Genomic DNA, 12,709 nt, shown 5'->3' with positions numbered 1-12,709 from the left:
GTAAGATTGGGACCAGAAATGTGCCTCTTGATGCCTGCTCCAGCGCTCCACCACCAGCCACGGAATGAAGCAATAAAAATTTTAGCTATGATTTATTGAGCACTTACTCTGTGCCGGGCTCTTTGATAAACCACTTTGACATATGTTGACTCGTATAATGTTGCATATATTCACCTCAAGAGAACTGTTGTATGCCCACTATACAGATGTGGAAGCTGAGGCTCAGAGAAGCAGAGTGACTTGCTAAGGCCACCTGGGTGGTGGCTGGCAGAGCTGGGATCAAGCCCCGCCTGCCTGGTGTCAGGGCACCTCCTGTGTCACTCAGGGCTCCTGTAATCCCTCACTCGAGTCTGCAATTCAGGGTCTGTGGGGAGTGTTTAGTTCTGCCCTGCTGTGGCACTGGCCACACAGTGTCCTATGGAGGAGCTACCCTGCCCGTCTCCCCGCCTGGGCCATAAACTCCTGAAGGGCAGGAATAGAGGTGTCCCCATCTCTGACCCTGGTGCCCTGTGCCAGCCCCTGTGCTGAGTGTTGGAATGAAGCTGTGGGCTCCCAGGGCACTGCCACCTCTTGGAGCCCACGGGCACCATCCCTACCTCTCTGCTCCCCCTCTGATGCCAGCGCTCTGGGCCACGTGCCCCACCTTGGCTGCTGGGGCAGGAGCAGCCGGGGAGGGCGGGAGGGCTGGGGCTGCACTGCCACTTCCTCCTCTGTGACCCCAGCCCAGGCCTGGCTCAGGCTTGGTGCCCATGTTGGTTCAGATGAATGGGCCGTGATCTGTATGAGTTCCAGGGAGGGGGTTAGGTGCCGAGTGAGGAAGGAGAGAAACAGGTAGAGAAGCCCGAAGAGAGGGAGCCGTGCACCAGCAGCCGCTGCGACGCTCGCCCCAGGTGGAGGGAGGCAGAGGCCGGGCCAGACCACACAGAGCCCTGCAGAGGGGCAGGGAGACCAGAGGAGGCAGACGCAAGGCCATCGCTGCCCGAGGGTTGCTTCCTGGCAGGGGGACCTGCGAGCCGCGCTTTTCAGTGAGACCTAGGTGTGGACAGGAAACGGGCATGGAGGGGCTGGCCGAGAAGCACACGGAGGCGACCGCTAGCGGGGCTTGTCTGTGTGGGGAAGAGGGTGCAGCGGGGCAGAGGCCGAGGGGTGTGTGGGAGGCTGAGGGCCGTGCTGCTGGGTGGGCTGGGAAGGAGGGAGGCGTCGAGGGCCAGGGGCCAGGAGTTTGGAGTTCAAGGTCTCCAGTCCTGATGTCTCATCCCTCTGCGCTGTAAGGGCAGGGAGGCTGGCCCAAGGCCCCTCGGTCCCCACAAAGATCTAGTGCAAGCTGAACATGGGGCGCTGACGATGGGGGTGGGGTGGGGAGCACAAAATCCTGGGGACTATCAGACACCTGATTTCTTGTCGGACCACGTACTCTGATGGACAATAAGGCCACGAGGGTCAGAGGGCTTGTGTCTCTGTCACCGATGCCACTGCCATGCTTCTCCTCTCCACTGTTGCTGCTCAGGTTCCAAACTCCTCACTTCTCACCTGGGCTGTTACAAGCATCCCCAACCACTACCTGCATCCAGCAGCTCCCCACCCCAAAGCCAATCTCCACTCTGCAGCCAGAGGAGAGTTCCTAAAGCACAATCTGTGTCACCTCCCTGCCTGCAATCTTCAATGACTCCCTAGTGCCCACAGGGTGAGTACTTGTGTGACTTGGCCTTATCCACCCCTCCAGCCCCGATCACATCCCTCCTCATCTCAAACCTTTGCTCTGGCACACTGAATTGTGGTTCAGCCTTGTCTTAGTACACTGTTCCTTCTACACAATGTCCTTTCCTTACCTGGTCCACTGGGGAACTTCTAGCCATACTTCAAGACAGGGTTCTAAGCCTCTCCCTCCAGGAAGGCTTCTCCGCAACCCCATTCTGCTCCCACAGCCCCCCATGCTCCCAGTGGGGCACTGAGGAGCCTGCATGTCATGATCGGGGTACTTGTCCCTTCTCTGTTAGACAGAGAGTGTGGGGAGGGCAAGGCCACGTGTTATTTACTTGTATATCTGCAAAGCCTAGTACAAGGCCTTGTGCAAACTATCGCTCTCAGGAAATGTTTAGATGAATGAAGACTTGTGGGCCGTGGGAGCCGGGCAGTGACCTCTGGGCCTAACTCGGGGGACGCGGGTCACGGAGCTCCCGGGCTGGGCACCGGGATGGGGCAGGCACTCAGCCTTCCCCTGGGGAGGTTATTTTGGTCGTGGCAAATAAACCCCTTTGGAAAATGTGACCAGCTTCTGATCCCCATGTCTTCACTCCTGACGCCCTCCTTCCAGCGTGTAACGAAGGCAGCGGTCTCCGTTAATAAAGAATAATTATGGGGCTGGATTAGAGAGATTATCAGGAACAGGTGGAGCCCCTCGCCCCACCCGTTCTCCCCGCCGGCGGCTCGGCTGCGAGGATGAGCTCACACTTTCCCTCTCTCCTGGGAGGATGTGCCACCAGGGGCCTCCCCGCCATGCTAATCCTCTGGGGAGGGGAGAGAATCCTCCTCCCAGTCACTTCGCAAGTCCCAGGTGGGATTCCAGGGGATCAACAGAAAAAGGTCTCCCCAACACAGCAAGGGTCCCCGATGCTACCTTCCCACCCGCTGTTCAAGAAAGCTGAGCAGGAAGACAGAGGGGCTTGGAGGGGACAGCCCCCACCAGGGTGGCTTGTCCTGGTCCGGTCCCTCGCCCAGGCCTGGGTGACTTGGGCCGCTGCTCCGTCTCTGGGCTTCAGCTTCCTCGTGTCCGATGAGGCAGGGGATGCACCAGCGTTTCCCAAGCCGGGCTCTGCAGAAATCAGTTCCAGTTTTTCAATCTCTAAGGACTCAGGGAATAGAAGTCCTGCGATCCCTTCCTGAAGACGAACTCAGAAAGGAGAAACTGCAGCCGAAGGACTGAGGACTGACTAGGGCATTAAATCTATTCATCTCTGAGACTTTTACTAGGCGAGGGTCCTGATTATGACATGAAGATGAAGCCCGCGGAGATGAACGAGACGGCGTAGAAGGACAAATGACATCAACTGGGAAGGGACGGGAAAGAAGGCACCAAGTAATATAGATACACAGATTTCCTCCTCTTTTACAGTCAGAGGGCAAAAGATAGGATTTACATGTGAAATTAATGGAGATGTAATTATATTACAGATGTGCACGTAAACATTAGGAAGTACAAAATAATTAAGTCATGGAAGAGAAGGGGAAGGGGGAGGAAATAAGAGAATTTCACCATTGCTCGTAATAATATGTTCTCAATGCAATACAACAAGAAATTAACAATGGAATATACATTTTAACCCTCTCTTGCTTCAAAAAGGAAATCAAAGCAGATGGCAGAAACCCAGAAGACTGAGATAATAGGAGCAATCCATGTGAGGACTGTGGACTACTGCTGAAGCAATGCCCAGAGGAAAAATTCATAGCTCTAAGTGCTTTCATAAATAAATAATAAAGATCAAAAGTACGTACATTCAGTATCTAATCCAAGTAGTTAGGAAAACAGCAATAAAATAAACCTGAAGAAATCACAAGGAAGAAATCTATAGAGATAAAATTGGATAGTAATGAAGTAGAAATGGAAAAACGTTAGAACTAATAGAGGTTATTTTTAAAAGACAAGTAAAACAGAAAAAACGTTAGATAATCGAATCCAGAAAAAAATGGAAAATACACAAGTTCCTAAAATAAGAAATGGTTATGGAGAAATAACCCCAGTTTCAGAGGAAATCAAAAGAATATGCAAATATACTTGAGAATTTAGATGAAACGGGTGATTTTTAAGGAAAATATAAAAATGTACCTAGAAGAGACAGAAAAACTAAACAGATCAAAAACCACAGAAAGATTAAGAGATAGGTTACTCCTAAAAAAAAAAAATCACTGGGCCCAGGTGGTTTCTTCAAGGGAATTCAACCAAACATTTAAGGAACTATTTAAATGATTTAAATTGTTATGTAAATTGGTTCAGGGCTAGTTTCCTTCCTATATAAAGAGCTCTTGTAAATCAAAAAGAAATGGCCGACAACTTAACAGAAAAATAGATGAAGTGTAAGAATAGATCAGTCACAGAGAAGGAAAACAAAGGGCTCTTAGAGAAGAATATGAAAGGATGATCAATCCCACTGAAAGAAAATTGCATTAAAAATCACAGCGTGACACCATTTTTCACCTATCAAAGTTATGAAATTGGATAAATCCCTGGGGAAATGGGAATGTTTATAGAATTCTGGTAAAAATGCAAATTGTTACAACCTCCATGGAAAGGAGCTTGGGAATATCTTCACCTTTGACATAGACTTTGACCCGACAGTCTTACTTCTAGGAGCTTATCCCAGAAATAATCTTGCATGTGTGTGAAATGACATTTAAGGGCCACATTGTTTGTGGCAGCAAGAGATGGGAAACAACCTTACATCCACCGGGAGGAGAAGGGCACTGTGTTCTGCTGCCGTGGAACATCAGGCAGCCACTAACAAACAAGGAGGCAGCTTTTATGTACCAAGATGGACAATCGACAAGATGGGCAAAAATTAAGTATGATATCCTATTACTTGTGTGAAAAAGAATATATATATGTATTTGCCAGTATCCACTTAGAATAAGTCTCCGTGTGCACACAGAAAGCTAGTAAGAGGGGCTTTCTTTGCAGTGGTAATTGGATGGCTGGGAAGAGCAGCTAGAGGGGAACTGTGCTTCTAGGGTCTGTCTTTTTATGTCTCTTGAATTTTGTGCCATGTGCATGTGGTACCTTTTACACACTAGAATAATTAAGAAATTCAAAGATGAGTAGGAGTTGGCTGGATAAGAAGGTGATGGATATAAACTTACAGAACTGATTAAATTTGCTAGTATCAGGGAAGCACAAAAGCAAATATTTTTTGTTGATGGCTCCTTAGTTTGGCAAAAGTGAGAATGATTCTTAATCTTCAGAGCAGAGGTTAGACTTTACGCTGAGCACAAGAGGAGACCTGGATGGGCTGCGAGCAGGCCAGGGGCGGCTGATTTAGGGGGCCGAGGCTGGAGGCAGGTGGTCGTCCTGGCGAGACTCAGGCAGGGCAGTGGGCTGGGGAGGAGAGGGTGCCTGAGAAGATTCTGGATGGTGGAATTGACAGACAGGGAGCTGAGTGGATGAGGGGGGTGGAGAAGGGGAAGTTGGCGAGGGTGTGGCCCAGCCTTTCCTTCAGGTGCCCTGGCGCCAGGTGAGGTTGGCCAGCCTCTTGAGGGACTCTGGACACAGGCCTGAACTATTTACCCAGGGGATGGGCCACCAGCTGTCCTGTTGCTGGATAGTCCTTCCAGCCTAACCAAAGAGCTTCTGCTCTATGTGTTTGTTTGTTCACTCCACTTATTCTTGTGGCGAAGATGGTGCTGCAAGGCTCAGGTAAGGTTTAGAGTGAGTAGGTGACCTGCTAGAGTCCCCTCAACAGATCTCAGCCGGAGTCTCCCAGGGGACCTCTCTGCCTGCTCCAGACCACACTTTTTGTCCCCTCTGCCCAGGACAGCTTGGGACTGGAGGCTAGAGCAGCTGTTGCCCAGAGCAGATACCTGTGTGTCACCAGGAGTCACTAAAGCTGACGAAATCTCACTAGTGGCTCCTTAACCTGAGCGGTCAGCAGTGGGGCAGGCTCAACCGAGTTCCCTGCTCAAGTCTCAGAGGCTGAAACTGAGGTGTCAGCTGGGCCGGGCTTTTAGCTAGAGGCTCCGAGAGACTCTGCTTCCAAGCTCTTTAAGATCGTTGGCCAAATTTAGTGCTTTGCAACTGTAGGACCGAGGTCCCATCTTGCTGGCTGTTGGGGTGGTCACTCTCAGATCCCAGGGGCTGCTCTGTGGCCCCCCCATCTCAGCAATGGTAAGGTTGCTCCCTTGTGTCAACCCACCTGTGCTTTGAGTCTGTCCGACTTCTGCTCAGTGACTGGAGAAAGCTCGGCTTCTAAAGGGCCGGTGTGATTAGACGTGGCCCACTTGGATACTCTCCCTCCTGCCATATGATGGAATGTGATCATGGGAGTGACATCAGATCATATTCACGGCTGCACTCACACTCAGAGGGAGGCGATTATACAAGGGTCATCCGGGATCGTTCTTAGAATTCTGCTGACCACACATTCTCACGTGTGTATGCCTATCCACGTGTGATACGGATGCATGTTCACTAAACATGTGCTAAGTTCCAGGCACTTCTATATGAAGTATCACTTTTTCCTCACACGAATACATAGTAGCTACTGCCACTGTTATTGTCCTCAGCTTACAAATGAAGAAGTAGGGGCTCAGAGAGGTTAAGTTGCTCAGGGTGACCCAGCTAGAAAGGAGTGGGGCCTGAACTTGAACCCAGGTCTGTCTGATTCTGGAGCCTGTGTTTTTAACTAGTGCTCTGATCCGTCTCACACACATGCACACGGAAGACCATGCAACAGACACACTGTTGCATACACATGTGCATAAATATACCCGGACACATGCACTCGTGCACGCTCCTAGAAGGATCCATGCACAGATACGCACGCACCCTGCATGTCTGCCTGGTTCCCTGGGGCCCCAAGTTAATGAAGATGCACCGGGAGCCCACGCAGAGCTGCCACGGGCAGATGAAAGGCGGGGTGTGCCTAACAGCCCTGCAGGGATCCAGTTACCCATGGCAGTGGCTTCTCGACCGGGTGATTAATTGCCCGGCACTGCCTTGCCCGGTCAGCTCCCAAGGCCTCCTGCCCTCTTATTAAAAACATCACTTGATGTCATCCCACCAGGGAGATCAATGGAGGCGGCAGAGGCAGATTGGGGCTGCTAGGGGACAGGGGTCTCAGTGGCCTCTCCCTGGTGCCACCTGGCTTCGTGGTGCTCAGCTCTGGGAGCTGGCTGGGGCTGATCTTCCCAAAGAGGCCTCCAGAGGCCGAGTCCCGCCTGGCTGTGGTTCACGTGGCATGGTCAGTGTGACTGGGCAGCTGGGCTGGTGACAGAGGTCAGAGGAGGCCAGAGGACTTGGGCCGGTGCTCTGGGGCCTCGGGAAGCTGAGAAGGCCTGGGGTCCTCCTTGTTGCCCCAGCCTCTTCTGGGTGTTCTGGCATCGGATCCTCCCGGGTTTGAATCTGGACTTGCCTTGTGACACTTGACTTCCCAGCACCTCTGGGTCCTCCTGTGCAAAATGGGGAGAAAGGGACATCTCTTGCAGGTCTTAAAGGTCATTTGCCTTCTCAAAACTCCTTCTCCTTTGGCTTGGGTGACCCTGCACGCTCCCGTTTCCCTGCTACTTCTCTGGCCGCAGCTTCTCCACTCTCTTCGCTCACTTCCAGCCAGTCCAGCGGCGAGCCTGGCTCTGGAGCAGGACGCCTGGATTCAGGACCCTGTGCCATCACGTACTAGCACAGTGTCCCTGGTCCAGTGGCTTAGCCTCACAAGCCCTCCATTTCCTCTTTTCCAGAAGGAGGCCAGTCCTGGCCTCAGAGAGGTGCAGTGAGACCCCAGCTAGTCGATCAAGGTAAAGCACTTTGAAGCGTTGGCACCGGCCGGCGGAAGTGCTGGGCAGGCGAAGGCCCTCCCCTCAGCCCGCGCTGGGAGTGCTGCTCTCAGGGCTGTGTCACCAGGCCCTCCTCATCCTGCCCACTCTGCCTGGGTGAGCTCATCCCTTCCCCCATCTCCCTTGGGGGTGCCCCGCATCGCTGGTCCTGCCTCCTGAATGGCAGACCCCAGCCCTGACTGCAGCGCCCAACCCCACATCACTGCAGGGCCCCAGTGAACATCACCGACTGCGCAGATTGGCTGAACTCGAGCTCTTGCCTGCTGCCCCTCCTGGGGGCCACATGGTTGAAAACTGTGGTCCCAACCTGGGTTCTTCCCTCTGCCTGAAACCTATAATGCATCCATCACCAGGCTCAGTCAGGCAGATGTCTCCCAAGCATCTCTTGAATCATCCCTCTCGCTGCATCCCCCTGGCCCCTGCCTGGGGGCCACCTGGACGATGCAGTCGCTTCCCAGTGGGCCCCTCTGCCTCCAGGCTTCCTTCCCCTCCAGTCCACTCTCCATGTACCCGCCAGAGTGGTTCTTCTCGAACAGACATTTGGTCACGGTTATGTCCCTGTCCCCTGTTAACATTCGTCAGCAGGTTTCTGGGGTTTCTGGGCAGAAGTCCAACCTCGCTGACAGTCTGTGGGGCCTCCAGGATCTGGGTCCCACCCCCTCTCTCGCCAGTTTCCCGCTCACTTTCTGCTCCCGGCAAGCAGGTCACCTTTCCTCTCCTGCCTCTGGGCCTTTGCACATGCTGTTCCATCTGTGTGAAACACTTTTCCTCCCTGCCTGTTCTGTCTCCAGACTGGCTGGTGGTCTAGAAGTTGTTCAGGGTCCTTTTGCCCTGGCCATCTAGGATGCCCATGGGGTAGTAGCTGATCTTTCGGGTCTGGGCACCACACGGACCTGGGCTCACCACTGTTCAGCTGTGTGGCCTGGGCAAGTCTTTTGACCCTTCTGAGCTTCAGTTAAACCATCCGTAGACCGGGCTGATAATAGCTGCAGTTGTGCAGAAAATTGCATGAATTAGAGCCATGGCGGCAGGTGCATAAACGTTCAGTAGTGGTGACGATGATGATGGCTCTTGTACCCCAACCCCTTCAGTGAGGAACGTCTTATCCCTGGCCCAGACATGGCTGTGGTCTGTGCTTCTCCCTGGAGCCCTGGAAGGCTGGTAGGATTTTCTGAACTGTATAGAAGGGTAAACTGAGGCTGGGACAGGAGGAGCTGTCTTAACATCGCACAGCTGGAGGCCTGGCCACCTGCTAAGTCCCTGCCTGCTCTCCCAGTCTGGGGCTCCTAGTCCAGTGCTCCTGCCACAGAAGATTCAGCCTCTCTGAATCCCCTTCCTTGGTGCTCCGCATTTTAACAACAGTGATGGTAGTAAAAGCACTGTTCCAAGGACTTTGCATATATTAACGAGAGCTCTGCTCACCCTTAGTTTTTATGTTCCATTAACATACATTTAATCCACATGGCAAATCCTAGGAAGATGGTACTACATACAGTCTCTATTTTGCAGTGAGTAGACTGAGACCCACAGAGGTTAAGCCGCTTGTTCAAGGGCACACAGCTACCTGGCGGGAGGGAGGACCGGGAGCTGCGGCTCTCTCCTCCTCAACATCCTGGCGCCTTTTGCCCTTGGATGACTGCCCTGGTCCTCCCGTCCTAGCCCGCCTGCCCCAGGGTGTCCCTGCCTCTCTGGAGCTGTGGGCCGGACTTCAGCTTTGACAGTGCTCAGTGCTGAGAGAGGATCAAGGCAATGTTCATGTTCATGTGCGTTTAAATTTTTTTTCTTTGGCAGTCGCTTTATTTTGGGGGAATTTCACAAACAGCCCTTGGGATAGAAAGAGATCCATCCCATGGAGTGCTACAAAACCGTTGCTCTTCAAGCTTCCTCAGTCTGCCTCTTCTGTCCTTCTACTGCGAATCTGTGTTCCAGTCTTGTGTGATTCTCCCACATAATTTTGGAGCTATGTTGGGGTGCACAGACACACACACACACACACACACACACACGAACATACTCACTCACGTGCAAGGAAATCAGGTTGGGGACGGACCATGTCTTACTCAGTGATGTGCTGGTACATATTCAATAACAGGCCCTCTGGAAAGAGAAAACCCTGATCTGGGTCTGCCAATTTCCATGGTGTAAATACTCACGATGGTCAATTTCTTTTTTTTTTTTTTTTTTTTTTTTTGAGACAGAGTGTCACTTTGTTGCCCGGGCTAGAGTGAGTGCCGTGGCGTCAGCCTAGCTCACAGCAACCTCAGACTCCTGGGCTTAAGCGATCCTACTGCCTCAGCCTCCCGAGTAGCTGGGACTACAGGCATGAGCCACCATGTCCAGCTAATTTTTTTGTATATATATTTTTAGTTGGCCAGATAATTTCTTTCTATTTTTGGTAGAGACGGGGTCTCACTCTTGCTCAGGATGGTCTCGAACTCCTGACCTCGAGCGATCCACCCGCCTCGGCCTCCCAGAGCTAGGATTACAGGCGTGAGCCACCGCGCCCGGCCCACGATGGTCAATTTCAAGCCACTGATGTGAAGTTGCTGAACGTGGAGTTGGGAGGAGATGCCATCACCGCCCGTGAGCAGGTTCACACAGGCTCCGGCACCTCACGCCTTTCTCATCCCTGCCTCCCTGTTGCCGACACAGTGACCAGCCTGTAGTTAGTGTCCCCGTGTGTCAAGATGCATCGTGTGCACGTGTGTGGGACATCAGATCCCGCTGACTTACCCCAGACCTGAGCACTGCCTCCCCCACACCTGTGCACACTCACAGAGTCAGTCACGCTCTCAGGGGCTCCCCAGCACTGGTCCAGTGCCCCGGCAAACACACTCCAGCACCATCTTGCTCAAACAACATGTGCACAGCACACAGGAATCACGCATACACCTGAAGCGCGGCACACACAGCTCTACTCATGGCCACAGTCACAGTTCCTCCTCACACACGTTCTCACACAGTTGTGCACCCTCAATCACAAACACAGACACACACCCCAGGGCATGCCCGTGCACACACACAGGTGTCTCAGAGGCACTGGCGCACACGTCCTGGCACACACATCTCCGATGCGCATTCTTTGAGCAGATGCAAGGGTGTGAACTTAGATGCTCTGCTCGCGGGAACAAGCAGGAGCTGAAACCTGGCCTTTCTCGCCGTGGTGCATGCACGCCACGGCACTCCCAGGGCTCACTCACCACCACGCCTGCCCTCTGTCCCCCACATCCCCTGCAGGCATCTCCCCCACCCCGCCATAACCAGGGAAGCTGGCCGGGCTGGGTTGGTGGGTGTGGTGTTTGGGAGTTAGAGAGGAATTCCAGGCGGGCCCCTTCTGCTCCCCTGGCCAACGTTAAGTGCCTTCAGACTGAAAAGAACCGTCCAGAGAGGCTTTTCCGGCTAGAGATTAATGTCACTGAAAAATGTGGGTCCCGAGCGATTAATGCAGCCTTCTTTGCCGCACATTATGTGAGTGCACTAAAGCGAGAGGGGGCTCATTTTTGGCGTGTTTTTAACCTGCTTGGCTCAAAGTGAAAGAAGAAAAGAAGAAGAGCCCGGGGCCCGGGAACATGAGGGTGGGGGCTTCATGGTCAGAGAGAGCCCCAGAGGCCAGTAGGGTGAGGCTGGGTCAAGCAGGTCCTTGGGGGGTCCCGGTCAAGTCACCATGAGTCTTGGAGGAGGGGTAATGGTGGGTCCCACCCACAGTCTAGGAGTCCCTGGTGGCATAGCTGTGAAGGTACACTGAGGCTCCTGGCTACGTCGCATTGGCTAGGGAAACCAGTCCTGCACAAGCAGTCCCCCAAGCACAGGCGGAAGACCCTGGATTCAAACCCCAGCTCTGCTGAGTGACCTTGGGCACGTGACTCCACCTCCTGGGGCCTCATCTTCTCCATCTGCAAAATGGCCACGATGCAGTATCTTCCCCACGGGTTTGTGGTGAGGGTTAAACCAGATCCTTCACATGAACCTCTTGGCAGTTTCGTTATGCGACCTTGAGCAAGTGTCATTTCTCCCTGAGCCTCAGTTTCTTTGCCTGAAAGATGGCGTTGAATAATACCCCTGTCTCCAGGTTACTGTCATATATGTCAGGTGCCTGGCACAGTGCCCACTGCTGACCAGGGGCCCCAAACACGGTGGCAGTGGAGAGCAGGCCAGCGTGAGGGTTCGGCTCGCAGCGATGGGCTCCCTCCCCTGCCTGCAGATGGGCTTGGAGTCAATCCGGTTGGAGGCACGCCATACCCTCTGGCGGTCAGTCCTTGGAGGTTGTGTGTGTGGGGGGGGGGTGGCACAGGAGGAGCAAACAGGGCGGGGGTGGTGAAGGCAGGTGCAGGAGCCTCCCTGCCAAGGCGCTGGCAGGGCGGGGGAGGGGGCCCACCACGATGTCCTGGAAGCCTCTGAGGAGGGGGTGGAGGAGACGAGCTGGGTGGGGGCACCGTGACACCTGTTGTCTGTGACATAGGACACGTGACAGGCACTGAGGAGCTCAGCGTCTGTCCCTCCATCGGTTCTGCTAGGAAACCCTGGGGAAATTGAGGCACAGAGTGGGTGAGTGACCTGGCTTTGGTCACGCAGCCAGGAAGTGGTCAAGACACAGGTTCCCTCGGCGTGGATGGCTCCTCGGCTGGGCAGGAGCGGCCGGCGTGTTGAGGGGACCTGCTCCCAGGAGGGCGCCTGAGCACCGACCCGTCAGCCGTGGGATCTGGGCCCTGCCGCCTCTCCAGCCTCTCTCGGGTGGCACCTTGCTGACTCTCCCTGCCCTGTCCCCGGGCGCCACCCCTCCGAGCCCAGCTCCAGGGAGCCTCCCCCTCCCCACCCCTACCTTGGAAGACCCGGTGCCCAGACGCTGGGCTGTTGACAGTCTGCCTTCTCTGCGCCCGGCCAGCTCTGCGGGCGGAAGCCGAGTCCCGCCTGTGCTGTGTCACGCGGCAGCGACAGCACCTGTCCCGGAGCAGGTGCTCCCTGCGCGCTTGCCTGGGAGGAGCAGCCGAGCGGCGGACGGCCAGGCCGGCATCTGGCCCCAGCGGGATCCGGGGGGCGTTTGGGCCCCGCGTGGCTGGGGTCTCAGTTCCACAGCAGGGGTGTCGACTGGAAACTCAGCGATGGGAGGGGGCATCGGGCATCTCAGGCCATATTCTGCTGGGGAGGCGGGAGAGACAGTGGGGTTTCTGTAAGA

The sequence above is a fragment of the Lemur catta genome, chromosome 3 (assembly GCF_020740605.2).
Source record: "Lemur catta isolate mLemCat1 chromosome 3, mLemCat1.pri, whole genome shotgun sequence".
In the NCBI taxonomy this organism is placed as follows: domain Eukaryota; kingdom Metazoa; phylum Chordata; class Mammalia; order Primates; family Lemuridae; genus Lemur; species Lemur catta.
Note: the sequence above shows the minus strand (reverse complement) of the source record.